Raw genomic sequence first — 6485 nt, 5'->3', positions numbered from 1 at the left:
CTGCGGTGCTTTTTAAGCCTCGTAACCCTAACCCTAGAGCCACTTGTGCGCATGCGTTGCTAAAACCGCGGGAAGTTGTAACTTTTGCGCGCAGATGTTTTGGTTGTAGAAAGTGTGAAAAGGGAAAGTTTGGTATTAAAGTGACCCCCTACACACATTCCTGCGCCATTCTCCCCTGGGAACGGGCACAGTTCGGCTGCTCCCTGGCACAGCTGTGTGGCGGCTCCCCTTTGCCACCAGGCAGGATGGCTCACCATCCACCAGCACCCCGAAAAAAGGCAGGGGGACGTCTTGGTCTCATACTGAGCGCGGCTGACATTATAGCTATATGGTCCAGAACTGGGTAGAGTAATGCAGAAACTGGAACATCCTACCTGAATGCTGACACTATCGAGAAGTGGAGAAGAAGCCATGAGAGCTGCTGCCACCGGTACACCAGAATTGCTACGCCGCTAATTTAAGTTGCCCATTTAAAAGCTCCGTCGCCATAGTGAGTTGTGGGGTCTTGAACATGCGCAGTTTGCAGTCAGGCTTTAATTGCAACGTCCGCTGCCATGCAGCTGTGGAAGCTGAGGCACAGCTGCGGCGCATTTTAAGCCTCGTAACCTAACCCTAACCCTAACCCTAACCCTAGAGCAACATGTACGCATGCGCTGCTTGGAAAGTTTGGACTTTAAAAGTGCACCCTACACACATTCCTCTGCCATTTTACCTAACAATAAAAAACGCTAAAACTGTAAATATTGACATTGTACCAAGGAGGGTGAGGGAATGGCAGGGGGACCAGCGGTGGCAGCGGAGACAGCTGTGGCTGCGTATTGCAGATTCAGCAGGGCGCGGGGAACCAAAGGAGAGGAGGCATCTATGATGCTGCTGACACTGGCAAAATGCAGCGGACAAGGATGCCAACACCAGCTGATCACCAGCTGGCAGGAGACCACCATTGTTTTTAAAGGGGCTTGGGCACTTTAAATGTGCCCATAGGCTTTCTGCCGCCGCTGCTTAGCCCTGCGCAGCTGCGCATTCGCCAGCCGGCAAAGGAAAAAAAAAGAGACCCCGGGCTTGAATGTGGCCCAAGACCTTTTGATGCCCTCTAAACTTGCCCCCAAAGCAAAGGGCAATGGAGAGGGCCTGGGATCAAGGGGCAGGGAGCAACTGACAAGGCCTAGGTCCCCTGATGTCCCATAAAGACATCATTTTCCTCCCAGGGCAGTGTTTCCCTCCCAGCCCTATTTACTCTATTCTACCCTTCCTGTTCTCTCCTCCCACCATGCCTGGTACTGTCCCCAAACCAGCCATTCCAAACTCTGTCCTTCCAGGCGTTTGGACTTCATCTCCCCGAATCCCCAGCCACCTTGCCCTGTGGTCTGGGATTCTGGGAGATGAAGTCCAAATGCCTGGAAGGACAGAGTTTGGAGATTGCTACCTCACACCACTCCTGCCTAGCTTTAGACTGCACAGTTGCCGTAAGCTGTCTCCTTCACACTCACAGCCACACTGCCGCAGTTGCGCATAATTAACCACACAAGTTTTTTTTAAAATAAACTTTTATTTAAAATAACAAAACGATTTCTATGTACCTATTTACCAATATTTACAGGGGGAGGGTGAAGGGGGGGTGAAGGGGGGAGGGGTGGCAGAGGGGCAGGAGAGGGAACAGCTGCTTCAGGAGGGGGAGGAGGCGGTGGGGCGGGAAGCCGGCGGAGGATCTCTTGCAGAGTCTCCTTCATGGAGGAGACTCTCTCCGCCCAGCTTGTCCACCTTCTCCTCAATGGCAGCGAACCTCCTCTCCGTCCGGTTGTTGTGGGGGGGAAAAGAAAGAGGATGGTTAGGATCAGCCTGTGCAGCCCATACCCACTCCCACAGGCAGGGTTTCTGGGTGCCCCCACTCCCTTCCCTGGGTTCACCTCCACACTTACCTTGCTGCCGGGCTTGGAGGACACGATCCAGGGCACTTGGCATCGAGGGCCAAGTGCCCTGGCTCTCCTGGCAGCGGGCGCTCGGCCCAGGCTCCTCTTCCTCGGCCGGCAGCAACAGCAGCGAGGACTTCAAGCCCTGGAAAAAAGGAAGGAAAGGCCCAAGTTACCATGCTGGCATGGCAGACGAGGGCACAAGTGCCGTGGGGGCTGCAGGCAGGCAACCCCCACCCTCACCCTGGGGACCTACCTGCCGCCAGAGGAGCCTGTCTGGCTGCGGAGGGGCCACAGCACTGGTCCTGGCTGTGGCCCACCCTCGGGGACATCCTCGTCCCCCGAGGATGGTGGAAAGGGTGACCTGGCAGGGTGCCCTCCCCTCCCTCCGCCTCCGCCTCGGCCGCACGCCTGCGAGGGAAGGGAAGAGGAGGGATGCATTGGGACCATGCAGGAAGGAGAGGAAGGCAAGGGAAGGGTCAAGGAGGGTAGGACAGGGCATGGCAAGAGCTCTGGACTTACCTGGAGGACGGCGATCTTCCGGTCTGGGCCGATCTCCCCTGATCCACAGGTTCCTTCAGCCGCGAGAAGAATGGTGGCTGCCTGTCAACCGGGCACCTCTCCAAAATCTCAAGGGTTTCAAAGAACGCTGCCTTCAGAGTTTTAACTTCACTCTACATTGGTGCAGCGTTCTTTGAAACCCTTGGTTTCGGAGAGCACGAGATGCCTCGAGAAAATGCCCCCGGTTTGGGCTTGTTGGTGCTAGCCATCACTCTCCTCGCAGCTGCCTGTGGCCATCAGGGAGTCCAGGAGGATCCCGACCTCTTCGTCTGCTCCAGTAAGCGATTCGGACCGGGACCCTCCTGCGTGGCTCTGCATGTTGATCGCCGTCCTGGGGTTTTGAACAGTTGCGACACGGGTATATATGGGCACCTGCGCTCTGGGCCGTTAGGCCACGGTGGTCCTAGGCCAATGAAGTTTTCAGAGGGCAGTTTGAATCTTTCCCCAATAGATGTCCTCTGGGTGCCCATTGAAACATTCAAATGGGCCATTAGGAAAGCTTGAATTTGAGGGGGATTGATACATTGTCAAAGGGGAATTGGCAGTTGGAGCTGATGTATCTTTTTTGCCCCAGGAAACAGGCGCCAGGAGACCTTTTGTGTGTGTGTGTGTTTGTGTTGTGTCCCCTCAGGCACGTGGCAAAACATGCCCACAGCACAGATCGGAATGATAGGCAGACTCAAACTGTGGATAAGGGATACATTTATTCATGTGCTTATGCTATTACAGAACAATGCACTCTGACATCATAGAGATGGCACAGGAGCCCATCCTCAGATTCTCCTTGTCAGAAAAAAATCTGCCAGGGCTTCCTCACAGTCTCCCCGCTTTCTTCTTCTCGGTCTCTTCAAGGGGGTCATGAGCCACTTCCGAATGGGGTAGGCCACGTCAGCCAGTATCAGGGGGCCATCTGCTGGCCTTGTGATGTTGATGCTGGGGTTCCCTGGCACATAGATGCCCGCCTCCTGGCCTCGTAGATGAGAGAAAGTTTTTAAAGGGGCTTGGGCGCTTTAAATGCGCAGACAGGCTTTCTGCCGCCACTGCTTAGCGCTACAGCTGCGAAGCTGCGCACTTCTCATGCGGCAAAAGAAAAAAAAGCCGCGGTTTGGGCCGCCCGTGCGGAAGCTGCCTCTCTTTTTGCAGCGTCCTCCGAGGCGGCGGTATGGAAGCTCCGGGTCCGAAACGGACCCAGGTGAGCCGTCTTCACTGCCCCCCGTGTGGAAGCTCCAACACCTGAAGCACGCCCCCGGGACGGGCCGTCTGGAGGCTCCGCATTCAGCTAAATACACCTCCAAGACGTCCTCCCCTGCCCGTCTGTAACCCGCCATAGACAATGATGAAAGATCATGCAATATAGAACCACCAAATCTTAAGATTGGAAAGAAACACAAAGGCCATCCAGAGAAATCCACTGCCATTCAGGAACACACAATTACAGCACTCCTAAAAGATGTCCATCCAACCTCTGCTTAAAGACCTCCACATATGGAGAATCCAAAACTCTACAAAGCATCTATAGTAACAAGCTTGCTGCTTCCTCTACATGACATCCGTTCAGATATTTAAAGATAACCATCATGCCACCGGTAGGAGCCAATGTGGTAGTTCAAGCATTGGGCCACAACTCTGAAGACCGGGGTTCAAATCCCTGCTCAGACATGGAAACATACTGAGTGGCCTTAGGCAAGTCACACTCTTAGCCACAGAAGAAGTCAAAGACAAATGTTCTTGGTACAAATCTTGCCAGGAAAGCCAGTCATACTATTGCAGTAGGGTCACCATAAGTCATAAATGACTTGAAAGCAAACAATGACAACACAGCAACAACCAAGCCACCTCTCTGTCTCCTCTTCTCCAAGCTAAACATTTCCAGCTCCCTTGATCATTCCTCATAAAGTTTGATTTCCACACCTTTGATCATCTTGATTGCTCTCTTGTACTCAAATTTGGAGGACCACATGATTCCCACCTGTTCTTTCGATAGCAGTGATTGATCATATCTGTCTGAAAGAATGATCTCAGTTGCATAAAGAGTGCTCTCAAATATATATGTATATATATGTGAATACAAATTTAATTGCATAAATATAGGCATACAAATACACACACCTTGTATGGACATATTTATGTATTCATTTATTTGTCTTGCATTAAGTCTGGATGGTTCAAGTTTAAAAGATACATAGCTAGCTTGCCTGCCTGCCTTCATTCCAAGCAGAGTATAGCCACACCACATTTCCCTAACCAAAAAACAAAAAACAAAACAGTTAAATATGTGTGGGTGGGTGTGTACACACACACACACACACACACACACACACACACACTTTTCTTGCATTCTCTTGCATCACATCTGCATGTCTCAGTTAAAAAGGTGCACTGGCCTTGAATCAAGAACAATATTTTTCCCACAAAAAAAGCAGCTTTTAGATTTAGCTTTCTTATTCCTTAATAGGATAAAATAGTGTTGAAGACAGGCACAAAACAAAAAAAAATATTGTCAGAAGATTGTATCACTTACCTAGAAGGAAGTATTGATTCTAGCTGTTTATATGTGATCTATTGGTTGTTCTGGAATTTTTGGTGATATTGGTGGTGAGGAAGAATCAGTGTGTGAAATAATTTTTCAGCCATCACATTTTTACAGGATTTTTCTTAGTTTACTCACCCTGTCTGTTGTACATTATACTTTCACAACATTTGGGTTGGTTTGAACTCTGACACTCTAGCAGGTTGTAATAAAAATAATAATAATTTCTCAACGAAAAGATGACAAACTTTGGCAGCTTTACTGAGCAATTTTTAAAGCATAGTTGATAAAACAGTCTGCTTGTTGTTATGTAGCTGAGCTACCACTTCATCAAGCATTCTGCTTATTTCCTCTCATTATTGGAATCATGCCTTTCAGCTACTGAGCTTGGGGGGGGGGGATCCAAACTTAATGCACAATTTCAGCCACAAGAATATTAGAAGTGTGTGATTGAAATACTGACAAAAATAAAGGAGAGAGAAATGTGAAATTAGCCTTTTAACATTTCATGGGACTGTCAAACAGCGCTTTTGCATCATTCTTTAGGGGGTACACTCTCAATGAAGAAGATTAAGCATAGCCATCTCATTAGCATTAATAGCAACTTCACACCTAATTTTACATGTTTTGGGTAAGAAATTTAATCATTAGCATTGTAGTCACTTGTGTGTCACTAGTGGGCAACAGCAGTAGAGTGTGTGTGTGTGGACTGTGGAGTAGGATCTCTCAGAGACAATGGCAGTAGCACCACAGCTAACACTTGTTAGTACTGCACAGAAGAAGGCATGACAAACTACTTTTGAATGTCTTTTACCCTGAAAATGCTATGAGACAATGCCAAATTAAACAAGAAAGAGTGCCAAAAGGTGAGACCTCCGCAGGTCAGAAGGCACTCAACGAGCTATTGGGGAAAGAGCAGAGGACAACTACAAGCAGCTTTGTAACTAAGGATGCAACTGACTCAAGCCAAAAAGAAGTTCAGCTGTTGACATGGTCAGAGGAAAAAGGAAAGTCCAAAGCTACACAACCCATATTATAGAAACATGAAATGTGAGAAGCATGAATCGGGGGACACTAGAAAGAATAGAACAAGAAATAGAACATATCAATGTTGCAATACTTAGGGTGAATGAGCTAAAGTGGGCACAATTGTGACATTTTGGTTTACCTAAAGATGCTAGTGTACACACTGGTAACTCAATGCTGGACTTCTGCAATGCACTCTACACTGAGATTCCTTTATATCAAGTTCAGAAACTTCATTTACTTCAAACATGGCAGCCAGATTGATTGCTGGTACATCTAGGTGTGAGCATATCACACCAATATTAAAATTACTTCACTGGTTGCTAGTTAGCTTCTGATCAAAGCAAAAACTGTAGGTTATTACTTTTAAAGCCCTACATGGTTTGAGCCCATGTTATCTAAATGATCAACTCCTCCCACATAAGCTGCTTTATACATTCACGTCCTCTGGGGGACAT

This window comes from Sceloporus undulatus, chromosome 3 (genome assembly GCF_019175285.1).
Source record: "Sceloporus undulatus isolate JIND9_A2432 ecotype Alabama chromosome 3, SceUnd_v1.1, whole genome shotgun sequence".
NCBI classification, from domain to species: domain Eukaryota; kingdom Metazoa; phylum Chordata; class Lepidosauria; order Squamata; family Phrynosomatidae; genus Sceloporus; species Sceloporus undulatus.
The sequence above is the reverse complement of the archived record's forward strand: the minus strand, read 5'-3'. Positions refer to the sequence as shown.